Source organism: Rana temporaria, chromosome 1 (assembly GCF_905171775.1).
Source record: "Rana temporaria chromosome 1, aRanTem1.1, whole genome shotgun sequence".
Taxonomy (NCBI): domain Eukaryota; kingdom Metazoa; phylum Chordata; class Amphibia; order Anura; family Ranidae; genus Rana; species Rana temporaria.
The window spans coordinates 290,169,894-290,185,837 of record NC_053489.1 but is presented as its reverse complement, the minus strand read 5'-3'; positions in this window follow the sequence as shown (position 1 = coordinate 290,185,837).

The window sequence follows — 15,944 nt, the reverse complement described above, 5'->3', positions numbered from 1 at the left end:
CAGCCCTGACCCCTTACTTGACACTTCTCATGCTAGGCCCACACATTCCTACGCGTTCCTCAAACACTTCCGTAAGTCCCTCCAATCCCTCCTCCTGACGGATAGCTGGCGAACACTACACCCGTCTGACCGCGACTTTAGCTATTATTCTACGGTACATGACGTCTACACCCGCATAGATCACCTGTATGTGGACCGGAACACCCTGGAGCTTTTGAGATCTGCCTCCATAGGACAGATCACCATCTCGGACCATGCGCCGGTGTCGGCGGTCTTTGCCTTACCCTCGGGTTCACGTCGATCCTGGACATGGCGACTGAATGACAACCTACTAGACGACGCGGGGGTGGTGGGAGAAATCGCAGGCACCTTGTCCCACTATTTTTCCGAGAACTCCACGGCTGACGTGAGTGAGGGCACGTTGTGGGAGGCCCATAAGGCCGTGATCAGGTAGGGCATTGATGTCTCAAGGTTCCCGGCTGAAGCGAGAACGCATGGCGGACTTTCACAGGGTGTACACCGCCCTCCAGAAAGCTGAACTCGACCATAAAACGACGGGGGGCCCAGAGGCACTGCGTACCCTGACCGAACTGCGGGAGTTGTTCCTGCGGCTTCTGGACAGGCAGACACACAAGCGTTTCCGCCACATGTCCCATAGGTTCTACGAACATGGGAACAAGTGCGGTCGCATGCTAGCACGGGCGCTCCGGACACGGACGGCGCAGATGCATGTTCATAAATTAAATTCCCCTTCGGGGGCTCCGACGGTGCTGTCCTCTAAAATTGCAGCGGGCTTTCGGGAGTACTACGCCGCTTTGTATGATTTGAACCCTGATCTCTCCTCTTCGGCGCGGGCCGCGAAATGTCAGGCGATTCGAGACTACCTGACCTCGTCGGGATTCCCCTCGCTCACGGACGACCAGTCCTCAGCTTTAGAACAACCAATCACCCTGATTGAACTTAGATCGACGATTGGGTCTCTACCCGCTGGGAAGAGCCCGGGCGCGGACGGGTTTACCAAGGCATACTTTGCGACCTTTCTCTCCCACTTGGAAAACCCACTATTGCGCTACTTTAATTCTATAGCGGGGGGTACGACAATTCCGCCGGAAGCTTTACTAGCCCATATTACTGTGATCCCGAAGGAGGGCAAGGATCCCGCCGCCCCACAGAGTTACCGCCCTATTTCGCTCCTTAACTTAGACGTGAAGATCCTAGCGAAAATATTGGCCAATAGGCTCAAACATCTGTTGCCTGGACTTGTGCACCTTGATCAGACAGGAAAAAAAAGAAAAAAAAAAAAAAGAAAAAAAAAAAAGAAAAAAAGGTGTTGCCTGCGCGTATGTAAAGTAGGTATAAGGAAGGGAAAAGAAAAGTGTAACAGACTGCTGCCCCCCCTAAAACATGTTGTCCAAGGAAAACATAAATAATATAGGTAAAAAGGGGATGGGGGTAGTGGCGCTGTCTATTATATACCCTGTGTGACCAGGGTATGGACCTGTAATCAATCCTAATGCTGAATAGCAAGGATCAACAGGTTAAGTGAATAGCCAAGCTGGATACTCAGTGATGTAGTGATGCTAAATATACACTAGATGGCGGTATATGGAAAATACCTAAATAAATGTGGTAGTAGAAATGTGATCAAAATGTGACTAGTTGTAGAGTGTTTAAACCGTAAACAATAATGATTCAGGTAGATACATAGACTCTTCAGTGACATACAGATCTATGCATATTATACACTGTGAACGTAGTACTACCATCCACAGTTGGAAGCAAAACGTGTAACAGATCAGTGGTCAATCAGGTGTTCATTCATCTGATAGTGTGATCAAAAAAGTATATATATAAAAATTGAAATAGTCCTTCCAATTTAGTAACTCTGAAGTGTAAACAATAAATAATAAACAGCAGCAGATATAAAGTTCATTCGGTGGGTGTCATCTTGGTGACTTGCTAGGTGAACAGACAAAATTATTTGAGTGCAGTCGCTGTGGCTCCGGTGCTCCCCCTTATGTATCCCCACTCACCAGAGTTGAACACCCCTACAGGGGTAACAGGCGTAGGTAGGGATTTCCACCAGGTGCTCCTCAGCTCGGATCTCCAGGCACTCAAATCTCCCAACGTTCCCTTTAGATTCCACAGCGGGGCAAAAAATATAAAGACGGCTGTCTTTATATACCTCCGGAAATAAAAAGGACAGGGACTCCCATAGTGTAGTAATTTTAAGAGATAGCACTCAGGCTAAGATTTATTGGCTATGCCAGCACGAAATACAGGTAACAAGAGTACAGGGACTCAAATATATTGGGATAAAAAAATGAAAAGTAAAATTAAATAAAAGGTCCAGGCTGGTTGGATTTGCCAGCCGTTAGGGTGATAAAAGCAAAAAACTAAAAACTGCTGTGCCAGCAGTGTCCCACTATGCACTTGTAAGCCGGTGCTTGTGACAGAGCTGGTTGAGCGGCGTGCGCTCCAGATGCGTCCCAGCTCGTCTCCCGGAAGTGCGTGGGGGTATGCGTGTATCCGCTTGACGATCGTTTCGTCCAATCACGTCTTCTGAAGCGGGTACACGCCTACCTCTTCCTCCAGTTTATATAAGAGACGTCAGCGTGTAACCTCCCGCCCACTTAAGGCATCAACCAATCAGGATTTTGTTGCAGGGCTCCCTCCGAATCAGTGGGTTAGCTGAAAGCAGTCAATTCCCTTGGGATGTTTACGGTTACCGCGGACTGAACAATATAACATATTAGGATCTTGTAAACCCTTCATTAGTGTGGTTTTATCACCTCTTACGATTCATACAAAAAACAATGCATAAACAGGGGAAACCTCATATGTACATAAATATATGGAATGTTAGTAGTAAAAAATAATAATAATGATGTTCAAGACAGGCTTCATCCCGGGCAGGGAGGCGCGGGACAACTCCATACGGGCGGTTCAGCTCATTCACTGGGCCCGCTCCTGTGCAGACCCCCAGCCCTACCTCATCATTTCCACTGATGCCGAAAAGGCATTCGACCGGGTGGACTGGTCGTACCTGCAGGAGGTACTTAAACATTTGGGCTTGGGCCCCCGTATGTTGGCGTCCATCTTGGCTCTGTACTCTGATCCATGTGCACAGGTGAAGGTGAATGGTACCCTTTCCTCCCGCTTCCCCATCAGGAACGGCACGAGGCAGTTGTGCCCACTCTCACCCCTCCTCTTTGCTCTGGTACTGGAGCCCCTGCTCCGTACAGTTCGGGCTAATGGTGATATTAGGGGCTTGCAGGTTGGGAATGCGGAACATAAACTCTCAGCTTACGCTGACGATGTTCTTTTTCATCTCGCGAACCCACTGCTCTCGTTGCCGGTCCTGCTGAAGGAACTTAACCACTTTGGCACCCTATCCAATTTCAAAATAAATTTTGACAAATCGGAGATCCTCCCTATTAACTTGACCCCAGACCTAACAAACAGACTCAAAGCTGCCTTCCCTTTCTCGTGGGCCAACACATCCTTACGCTACCTGGGAGTACAACTCACGGATAGGTATGAAGCCTTGTACAAGACAAACTTCCCCCCTTTGCTCGCTGCGATTAAAGATGATCTTACTAAGTGGACTCGCACTGCCTTCACCTGGTTTGGCCGGGTGAACGTGGTGAAGATGAACATTCTACCGCGTATCCTTTTCTATTTCCAGATGCTCCCGATTAGATTGCCTAGACTGTTCTTTGATCGCCTCTCTAGCATGCTGACTGAATTTATCTGGAGCGCGCGTAAGCCCCGAATAGCTCTCAAGACGTTAAAGCGCTCTAAGACAGAGGGCGGACTGGGACTTCCTGACATTAGACGATATTATAGGGCAGTTGTTCTCCAAAGGATACTGAACTGGCGTTTCCACTCTCAATCAAAGCTCTGGGTATCTCTGGAGAAATGCCTTGCGGGGCGGAACCTATCGTACGCACCGTGGTTACAGCGGGAACACAGAGGTCTATCAGAGACAACCTCTCCATTGACGACCCATGTGCTCGCGCTCTGGGATAGACTGAACGTTTCGCTTAAATTGTCTCCCCCTGTGTCGCCGCTGGCCCCATTAGGTGGCTTCCTTTGGTTCCCTCCGGGGGAGCAAATGGCCTTTTTTGGGCCATGGGTAGAGGACGGGAACGCCAGCTGCGGGAATCTCATGAAGGATGGTAAACTCCTGGATTACGAGACCCTTCCGACGGGGAGACAGGGGCCACGGATGAATTTCTGGCGGTATAGGCAACTACACCACTTTTTTGAAAAACAGGGCCACAGGATAAGGGATCCCTCTTCTGTCACCCCGTTTGAAAGTCTGTTCATTAATGATGAACCTACCCCACACCTGGTGTCTGAACTCTACCGTTTGCTGGGCTCTGCTGCCCCTCTGCCCGTGCCCGCCTACATACGGAAATGGGAGAGAGATTTGGATCAGGTCCTTACGGACGCACAACTGACCCATCTATACCGCCTCACTCATTCTTCCTCTGTGGACTCTAAAACACAAGAGACAAATTTTAAACTATTGTCTTGCTGGTACCGTGTGCCGGTGGACTTGGCGTGTATTTACCCAACTGAATCCGGGCTGTGTTGGCGTGGGTTCGGGCACAGGGGCACACTCATCCACATATGGTGGAGCTGCCCTCTGATTGAGCCCTTCTGGGCGGACGTTAAAGATCAGATACTGACGATCACCGGGGTTGACATACCCTTCTCTCCGGTGCACTTTCTTCTCCATGTCCCAACAATTCCTCTCAGTCACTATAAGAAGAGTGTAATTCCACACTTACTCAATGCAGCCAGGAGGCTGCTTCCGGTGTACTGGAAGCAGTCTAGAGTACCTGGTCGCGAAGATTGGATACGGGCGGTAAGTGACATCGGAGAGGCTGAGAGATGGGTGGCGATCTGTCGCGACCGCCATGACCGACATATGACCTAGTGGGCACCGTGGACAGACTATGTCTCGGACCCTGTTTTTGTCCCCTCTAGTCTAGACGTGGCTTTGCTGGAATTGGCGGAGCCCTCCCTTAAGACTCGCAGGCTGCAAGCTCTCGCTGGGGAGCAGCTGGATCCACCAGCACTTGGTTAAGGAGATGGCCGTCCGGCACTGATGTTTGTTGTTGGGGTGGAGCGCCCGGTGTGGAAGCGGACAAGTTTTATTTTTTCTCACTAACAAGGTATGCACTGTTCCTTTCTCTACTCTTTTTTTTCTACCCCCCCTCTTCCCCTCTCCTCCCCTTTCTCCCTACATGTCTTACCTGTGCTCCTTCTCTTTCCCAGACCCTTATCTCCCTCTCATCCTCTCCCCTCCCAAAGTCTACTCCCTTTTATTGTTACGGCTTGTGACCGGTGATGGAGATGTTACTCCTTAAGAATGTTGAGTGTGGTGTTGGGCTAGTTGGAGCAAATTGTTAGACCTTGGTTTACCCCATAGCCCGCCTGGGGGCCTTTGCCGATCCCTGGCCCTGACCCGGAGCTCACCTGGGGGTGGTGGGTGGTTAGTTGGAGGTCTCAGTACCCCCCCCTCCGCCCCGGACGTGGGCTTCTGGTTCGGTCTTGAGCCCTATGGCTCGCCTGGGGTGGCAGGGCTCTCGTGCAGATCTCCCTCCTGGCTCATACCCAGGCTCGGGTGGTCTAGCGGAAAGTTCAGCTCTTCCCCCTCTGGTTGTGGCCCATGTGGCCACCATGTTGCCGGGGGGGCCGAGCCGGCCGCGGACGACCTTAGGGTGTTGGCTGCTGGACCGGCCCTCATGGCTGAGTTTGCGTCTGACACTGGCGGTCCATACCTGCTTACACAATGTGCATTGTTTGATATATAACTCCACTGTTTGACGGCCCTGCGTGGCCGGATCTTTATGTAATGATAACCTGTTGGGTGTATCTGACTTTTGTCTTATATGCTCTTCCCCCTTCCCCTTTTATGTTTCTGTTTTCCTTTTATTTTTTCAATAAATACTGATTATACAAAAAAAAAAAACAAGTAACAGAAAACAAAAGAGAAACAGTTTACAAGTAGCTTAAAACATAAAAAAATACTTTCTTACTACTATTTCCCCTTTCATCTAACCCCACTTCCCCTCTCCAACCCTCCCTCCCCCACCCTACCCAAACCTTTGTAAATGTGTGTTCGTTATGGTTGCCTAGAAGAGGATAAAGATAGTACACCTGAGGGGGTTCAGTGTGGGCTTAAGTTTTAGAGAGTGGAGCTTTTCCATAGCCTGGAAACAGAGTATCCTGCTTACAATATGCCAAACAGCAAAGACACAAGCCTCAAACCTTCTGGCACAAAGTGATTTGGAGTGATGAGACCAAAATTTAGCATTTTGGTCGCAACCATAAATGCTTCATTTGGAGAAGAGTCAACAAGGCCTATAATGAATGGTACACCATTTATACTGTGAAACATGGAGGTGGATCGCTGATGTTTTGGGGATGTGTGAGCTAAAAAGGCACATGAAATTTGGTCAAAATTGATGGCAAGATGAATGCATTATTTATGTTATAAAAAAATACTGGAGGAACATTAGCCAGGAAGCTGCGCATGGGACGTACTTGGACATTCCAACATGACAATGATCCAAAACACAAGGCCAAGTTGACCTGTCATTGGCTACAGCAGAATAAAGTGAAGGTTCTGAAGTGGCCATCTCAGTCTCCTGTCCTCAATATCATTGAGCCACTCTGGGGAGATGTCAAACGTGCAATTCATGCAAGACAGCCCAAGAATTTACAGGAACTGGAGGCTTTTTACCAAGAGGAATGGACAGCTTTACCATCTGAGAAGATAAAAAGCCTCATCCACAAAAGACTTCAAGCTGTCATTGATTTTAAAGGGGGCAATACACGGTATTAACTTTTGATCAGGGTCATTTGGGTAGTTTCTGTTTTCATTATGATTTAAAAAGAGTAAACACAGTTTCATGATAATAAATGGCTTCAGCCAAATGCTAACCATGAGTGAAAGAAATTTTTGTTTTTGTGTTATCATTCATATTCTCTGAAAAATGGCCAAGAAATCATAAATTCTGACAGGATGTAAGCTTATGAGCACACCTGTAAGATTCTAGGTAAAAGTACCATTTTAACGGAGGTCATTCTGCCCATCCAGGATAAAGAAGAAGAAGACCACATCTTAACTTACTGTAGTCAGTGTTTGAAAAGATGCAAATAATTAGCATTGTAGAGTGTCATTACAGTTGGGGTCAGATAAAATGATGGTGGCTTTTTAAATCATGTAGGACATCCTCATCCAGATTGATGTTGAGGACTTCTGATTTTTCCAAGTTCACTACTAAACCAGAAATGTGTCTAAATCATCCAAGAACAGGAGACAGGAGTGAAGTAGGCAGAGAGGTGAGGAAAAGCAGCAAGTCATTAGCAGACAATGCACATTTGTATTGTTTGCCTCTACTTTCCGCACTAGGAAATCAGAATGAAAATGGATTGCTAAAGCCAAGGTTTCAGTGGCAATGCTAAATAGAAGAGGGGAGAGAGGGCAGCCCTGTCTAGTTTTGGATGCAATGGTTCAGAATTATAGCCCTTCAAGCAAATCTCAGCTGTGGGATTAGTATGCAGGGTACGAAGAAAGGAAAGAAACTGAGGGCCAAAGTTCCATCTGTTTAGGGTCCTTTCTGGATATCAAGCATAAGCAACATTCCTTTTCATTGCCGGTCTATCACGTACAAACCGTACTTGGTGTACATGGATGTAGCGACAGTCAGTTTAGTAGCGTAGATCTTTGCTAGTAGCTTCAGGTCACAATTCAGGGAAATCGGCCTATATATAGCTACATCACTGGATGCTGGAGCTAATAAAAGCTCTACTGGAATCGAGCCACCACTCCTATGGGCGTTAAAGTAATTAGCTAAGTGAGGGGTCAAGATCAAAGCAAATACAGGACTGTGAACCCATTAGGTCCCTGGCCCTTAGCATATTTAAATTGCTTAATGTCAAATAGAACTTCAGCCTGGGTGATTTCCCCTTCTAGTATTTCCTTATGGGAGTCTAGTTGGGAAGAGGTAGATGGGATATAAAGTCTTCAAATCTTGGTAGGTCTATACATGTGTGTCTTTGTATAAGGTCTGGTAGAATAAGTGAAATTCTTTAAGCACTGCCAAAGGGTTTTGGGTAAACATGCCCCCGCCTTTCTAAGTTTAGAGACTAATGGGCCAGATCCACAAAAGGGATACGACGGCGTATCTACTGATACGCCGTCGTATCCCTGTTTCTATCTTTGGAACTGATCCACAGAATCAGTTTCCAATAGATAGGGAGAAGACCTGACGTGTGTAAGGGACTTACACTGTCGGATCTTAGGATGCAGTACCTCGGCCGCCGCTGGGGGCATTTCTCGTCAAAATGCCGCTTCAGGTATGCAAATTAGCACTTACGGAGATCCACGAAGCTTTTACGCTTCGTTTTTTCTCCGTAAGTATTAGTTTGCAAACGCAAAATTAGGGCTGCTTTTACAAGGCCTAAACTGTTTAGGCCTTATAAAAGTAGACCCTTCTATCCCGCGTCGCCGTCTTTTTTTTTTTAAATATTTTTTTTCCCGACGCAACTCGTATTTTTTTTTTTACGCCCGTCGCGATTCTCAAAACCCGGGGGAACGTAAAACCGCGCAAAGCACGTCGGAAAAATGACGTCGTGAGCATGCGCAGTACGTCTGGCGCGGGAGCGCGCCTAATTTAAATGGGACTCGCCCCATTTGAATAGGAACGCCTTACGCCGGCCGGATTTAAGTTACACAGCCGAAAATTTCTAGGTAAGTGCTTTGTGGATCGGGCACTTAGGTAGAAATTTTGCGGCAGTGTAACTTAAATGGGAATATTTAAGTTACGGCGGCTGGCTGTGGATCTGGCCCAATATATTTAGTGGTCTAGGAGTAAGTTTCTGAGCTAGCAGTTTCCCAGGATGATCGGCTTGGTGGTAAAATTTGGTGGTTGTCCATCTAAGATGTTTCTCTGCCTTAGTCGTGAGACATATGTTGAGTCCTAAGCAAGCTGATTCTATTTTACTCCATAAATGAAGGTGTGGATTTTGTTTAAGATCTTTGAGTAAGATCGTCACTTCTAATTCATTTTGGTCTCAGAATGTTTATTATATATTGAGGCCAGCTGAATGAGTATGCCTAACTGAAGCTATATGTGCTACCCAATAACCCGTGGGGAGGTTGTCATGGTGTCATTGATATTGAACAATTCCTTCAAGTGCAGCACTATATTAAAACAAATAGTGTGGGTACCAAGGAGGGCCTCATTCAGTCGCAACGAGTAGGATGAGCTGACCTTAAGAATATCAGAGACTGTGGGAACCACTGGTGTGTGGTCAGACCAAGGTACCTCTAATATTTTGAAGGATGTAAACAAGGGTATATCATTTTTATTTTTCTAAATTGCAATCTTGATATAAAACATTGATCATTTACATTGCCCAATCACCCACAACAAGTTGTTATGAGTCTGGTGATTTCCTCTTTAATATCTCAAATATGGTATTCTGTCAGTGTGTGTTTCTGTTCTTCTACTAGTGTGTCTCATCTACTCCGTATTTTATGGTAATTTAGGAGTTCTGTCCTTGCCTACTAGTGCTGATTTATCCTAGTGAGTTAATCTGTGCTATCAGAGTTCTCTGAATGCTTTGGCATCTGGGCTAGGCCCTTTTGTTTGTTTATGACTCTGTCTGCTCCTGAGTGAGTGAGTGAGTGAGTGAGTGAGTGAGTGAGTGAGTGAGTGAGAAACTTATATAGCGCAACAAATGCGAACTTAATCGCCTCAAGGCGCTTGGCATCCAGAGTTGTACAGGTCTTTCAGAAGAGGTGGGTCTTCAGTTTTTTCCTAAAAACCCGATGGTTTTCTTCCAAGCGGATGGTCGTGGGTAGAGCATTCCAGAGCCGTGGTCCTTGGACCGAGAATCTACGTTCTCCCTTAGATTTGTAGTGAGATTTGGGGATTTGGAGAAGGTTTTGGTTGGTTGATCGGAGCACGCGCTTGGTGACGTAGGGTTTTATTTTCTCGCTTAAATATTGAGGAGCTTTACCCTGTGTACATTTGTGGGTGAGGCAGAGTGTCTTGAATGTCACCCGGTCCTGTACGGGCAACCAGTGGAGGGACCTCAAGGCCGGGGAGATAGGTTCCCACGGCTTTTTACCAGTTACCAGTCTGGCTGTCGTGTTTTGGACGACTTGTAGACGTGAAATCTGGTATTTCCGTAGTCCTAAATAGAGTGAATTTGCGTAGTCGAGTCGTGAGTTGATGATTGTTCCAACCACTACTGCTGTGTCCTCTTCCGGGATGAAGGGGATGAGTCTACGTAGCATGCGGAGCAGATGATGAGAACCGCTGACGACTGATCCTATTTGTGCATCCATCGTCATGTCTGCATCAAAGATGACTCTGAGACTTTTGACTTTATTGCTTGGCGCGATGGTTTGTCCGAGGATGGTGGGTGGTGTCCATGTGGTCCTGGAGATAGATTTCCTGTTTTGGATCCGTTGAGTTTGAGGGAGCTTTCCGTCATCCAATTGTCGATCAGTGTAAGACATTTTCCTAGTTCATGAAATTGGTCTTTTTTGTTGGTGATTCGAAGGTACAGCTGTGTGTCGTCCGCATAGGAGTGGTAGCACAGGTCCTGTTTGCTGATGATTTTCAGGAGCGGGTGGATGTAGATGTTGAAGAGTACGGGCGAGAGGGGTGATCCTTGCGGGACTCCGCATGTGATGGTCCGTGTTTCTGATGTGAAATCTCCAAGTTTCACGGTCTGAGTGTGATTTTCTAGGAAAGATGCGAACCACGGTAGGGCCGCGTCAGAGACTCCTGCTACTTCCTTGAGTCGCGTGAGCAATATGTTGTGGTCTACCGTGTCGAAGGCTGCACTAAGGTCCAGCAGCACTAGGAGACAGGATTCTCCGTCATCTGCTGCTTCGAGAGCATCATCCCATATCTTGAGGAGAGCCGTTTCTGTGCCGTGGCCTGGGCGAAAACCTGATTGTAGGGCATCTAGTAGTTTGTGGTCCTGTTTGTATACCCAGCTAAACAATTTTGAAGGGCCACTTTTGCAAAAGTTCCATCCATTATAGAATAGACATACCCTCCCTACAGTTTATGTATTTGGTAATTACACTGGCAATGGCTAACTCAATATCTGTAGAACAGAAGCAGATAAAGTTGCTTGCTTGCAATCTATAGTTGACCTGGATAGGATTGTTTTGCTCATCAAAACTAGAGATCAAGCCAAGTGGGACAGTTGGGTGACTTTAATTCATTGCAGCTGCTTAGCATTATCTTAGCTCTGAGAGCATTTTTAAATTCTTGGGCAGGTTTCAAAATGGCTTCATGCTGTCTTTGGCTAAGGAACATTATGAATAGTGGGTATGACTATGTCAGGGAATATTCTGTTCTTCAACTAACGCTTTATACATTAGTGGAACTGAAGATGTTGTTATGCTTGAAAACTCATGATGTTCATAAACTATACTTCCTTTGTTGTCAATTACTAATGAAAAATTAATCATATATTACAAAGTCAATTTGCAATGCCAATTCTAGCAGTCCTTTCTTAGGATTCACTGTTTGATTTGTGTATATTTTAGTTTTTTTTCTTGCCAGGTCTTATATTCGATTAAGTACATTGTTCATAAAACATAATGCATCTGACATAAAGACTATTGTTGTATTTGCTACTCTAAATAAATATTTTCTGTTGTTCTATGCTTTAAACAACAGTATTATATTCATAAAAGGAAATATTATTGGTGCTATTAATGTGCAGTAGCCCACAATGTAGCTTAGTGTTGTAATGTTCAGGGAACCAGCTAGATCGCAGGTCAAAGGCTTTGCAATGAAAGTAATGTTTATTAAACTTAAACAGCTTCATGGCAGCAAAATAACAGAAGGAAATATAAGTCTTGCAGAGTTCAGAACAGCCATCGCAGTTAAACAGTCCCTGATTTTTACAGAGGGTAACTTCCCCTGCTAGCAGGTTCCCAGGCAGGAAAGTGCCATGCACTTTCACAGCTACACACAAATCCACCGTCCACCAGCCACAGTCTCCTCTATGCTCCTCCACACACACCTACAACTTCCTGTCCTTTTTTTAAACCCACTTCCTCTGACCAGTGAGTTAACGCTTTTGTTCACTTAAAGGAACCACAGTCCAAACAGAGGGGAAATATAGCATATTTCCAGGACCCAGCTGAAGTACAAGAAACCAACCAGTAATCCTGGCATTAGTCCCTTTACCTCGTCTCATCCATGTTATAGGGGCATGGTCCGAAATCAGCCTAAACTTCCTCCCCAAGAGATAATATCTGAGGGATTCCAGAGCCCACTTAATAGCCAGACACACTCACTTAACTATAGCGTAGTTTTTTATTTTCCGCTGGTGTCAACTGAGGAAGATGGGTATTTCTCACCATGAACAACCTGTGATAAAACCACTCCCAATCCTACATCGCAAACATCAGTCTGGATAATGAACTCTTTTGAAAAATTGGGTGGTTTCAGGACAGGGTGTTGGCACAGTGCCGACTTGAGCTCCAAAACAGTATTTTCAGTGTCTGCATTCCAGTCAACCATGACCGATTTCCAACCCTTAGTCAGATCGGTCAATGGAGCCGCCAATGTGGCAACGTTTGGAATAAACCTCCTGTAGTATCCAGTCATGCCCAGTAATGCATGTATCTGCTTCTTTATGAGGGGGCAGGGCCAGTTCTGTATAGTCTCTACTAGGGATGAGCCGAACACCCCCCCGTTCGGTTAGCAACAGAAACTTCGAACGGACCGAACGTTCACGCAAACTTTAAAACCCCATTGAAGTCTATGGGACTAGAACGTTTAAAATCAAAAGTGCTAATTCTAAAGGCTAATATGCAAGTTATTGTCCTAAAATGGGTTTGGGGACCCGGGTCTTGCCCCAGGGAACATGTATCAATAGAAAAAAAGTTTTAAAAACGGATGTTTTTTTCGGGAGCAGTGATTGTAATGAAGCTTAAAGTGAAAAACAAAATGTGAAAAATGTGTTTAAATATCGTACCTGCTGGGTGTCTATAGTATGTCTGTGAAGTGGCACGTGTTTAGAACTGTCCCTGCACAAAATGACATTACTATAAGTAAAAAGTCATTTAAAACTGCTTGCGGCTTTAATGTAAGGTCTGGTCCCTGCAATATGTATGAAAATCATTGAGAAAAATAGCATGGGTTTCCCCCCCTCCCCCCAGGTCATTACCAGCCCCTTTGGCCCTATATACTTTGAACAGCAGTATACAGGCGGTGAAAACAAGACAGGGACTGTAGGTTTGTTGTTAAGTAGAATCTGTTTGTAATTTTGAATTGGTACTTTTTTAAAGTGTAGCTCCAGCCAAGAAATCTATTTTTAAGCTTTTTGGAAAACATAGAGAAGGGTTATCACCCCTGTAACATTTGTTTTGCTGTCTGTGCGCATCTTTCTGTCCCAATGACAAATGTTTTTTTGAAAAAAAAATTTTTTTGGTGAAACAAGGATTGATGATAAAGCATCAGTGGACAGGAGACATCTCTTACAGAAGAGAATTTCCCTTCCTAGGGGTAGATTTCCTCTCACTTCCTGTTGTCTCCTTCCGTTTGCAAGTAGGAGTCGTTTGTAAGTTGGATGTTTGAAAGTAGGGGCCTGCCGTATATACTCTGCAGAAATTTGGGCCCTAGGTGTTGGTGTTGCCACAACACTGTAAGCCCTTACAGTTAGTCGTGGTGGGCACTGGAACTACCTAACATATTAAAATACCCGCTGGGTTCCTATGCTGATGTAATATTGTATTACGAGTTTAGAAACTTTTTTATATACAGTTTTCTATAATAAATATCTATATATTTTTATATTCATTACTCGTGTGAGTAATTTTTTTCTAGTTTAGATTAGTTTCCATTTTCATTATACTGGGACATTGGCACACTTATATTGATGCATTCACGGTGTCACCCTGTGATGATGCATATCTGAGCAAGTTCCTTCTAAAAAAGTTTTAAAGTAGGGGCCTGTCATATATACTCTGCAGAAAATTGGGCCCTAGGTGTTGGTGTTGCCACAACACTGTAAGCCCTTACAGTTAGTCGTGGTGGGCGCTGGAACTACCTAACATATTAAAATACCCGCTGGGTTCCTATGCTGATGTAATATTGTATTATGAGTTTAGAAACTTTTTTATATACAGTTTTCTATAATAAATATCTATATATTTTTATATTCATTACTCGTGTGAGTAATTTTTTTCTAGTTTAGATTAGTTTCCATTTTCATTATACTGGGACATTGGCACACTTATATTGATGCATTCACGGTGTCACCCTGTGATGATGCATATCTGAGCAAGTTCCTTCTAAAAAAGTTTTAAAGTAGGGGCCTGTCATATATACTCTGCAGAAAATTGGGCCCTAGGTGTTGGTGTTGCCACAACACTGTAAGCCCTCGCAGTTAGTCTTGGTGGGTGCTGGAAAGCCCCGCTGTGAACTATTATATCAAGAATTGTAATTACATGCCATTGTTGAACAGTGGTAGAAAAATTGGGCCTTTGGTGCTGGCGCTGGTGCCACAACACTGTAAGTCCTCACAGTTACTCTTGGTGGGCACAGGAATGGGCCCTGCTGTTAAATATTAGATCAAGAATTGTAATAACATGCCCCTGTTGAACAGGGGCAGAAAAATTGGGCCTTTGTTGTTGGTGGTGGTGATGGTGGTGGTGGTGGTGGTGCCACAGCACTGTAAGCCCTCACAGTTACTCTTGGTGGGCGCAGGAATAGGCCCTGCTGTGAAATATTAGCAAATGTATTCACGTAGCTTTAGGTGCACACTGTGCAGAGGACACAGTACACCAAGTGAGAATACTTGCTGATCAGCTACTGCCTGTGGTATTAATATGAGAACAACAGCAATTGTATTCACGTAGCTTTAGGTGCACACTGTGCAGAGGACACAGTACACCAAGTGAGAATACTGCAGCTAGCACAATCACCTGCCTGCCTGTCAGTATATTAGAAAGAGTGGATCTAGCTAAACTCAATACAGTGTATAAATAAATATACAGCACCTGGGATGCATATATATCCTCTACACACTGTGGCCCGGATTCAAATAGAATGGTCTATCTATGGGCGGGCGTAACGTATCGCAGATACGGTACGCCGCCGTAACTTAGGGCGCAAGTTCCGTATGCAGAAAGAACTTGCGCCCTTAGTTACGGCGGCGTAACGTAAGCCCGCCTAATTCAAATGGGGATGATGTGGGCGTGTTTTATGTAAATTCACTGTGACCCCACGTATTTGACGTATTTTACGAGGAGCCAGTGCGCATGCTCGAAATTACGCTGCAAGTCGTCATTGCTTTAGACGTAAACTTAACTTACGTACAGCCCTATTCGCAAACGACTTACGCAAACGACGTAAAATTTTCAAAACTTGACGCGGGAACGACGTCAATACTTAACATTAGCTACGCTTCATATAGCAGGGGTAACTTTACGCCGAAAAAAGCCTAACGTAAACAACGTAAAAAAATGCGCCGGCCGGACGTACGTTTCTGAATCGGCGTATCTACCTAATTAGCATATCCATCGCGTAACTATACGGAAGCGCCACCTAGTGGCCAGCGTAAATATGCAGCCTAAGATACGATGGTGTAAGACACTTACGCCGGTCAGATCTTAGGGAAATCTATGCGTAACTGATTCTCTGAATCAGTCGCATAGTTACGACCACGCACACTCAGAGATACGACGGCGTATCCGGAGATACGCCGTCGTATCTCCTTTCTGAATCTGGCCCTGTAACTCTAACTGACTAGCCTGCCTGCCTGCCTGCTCTATCTAACTACCTCACCCTTGCTTTGGCCAATTATGGCTCTCCGTTTTTTGTGCGTGATTAGCCAAGCATGCGGGTCATAGTGCATGCTTGGCCAATCATCAGCCA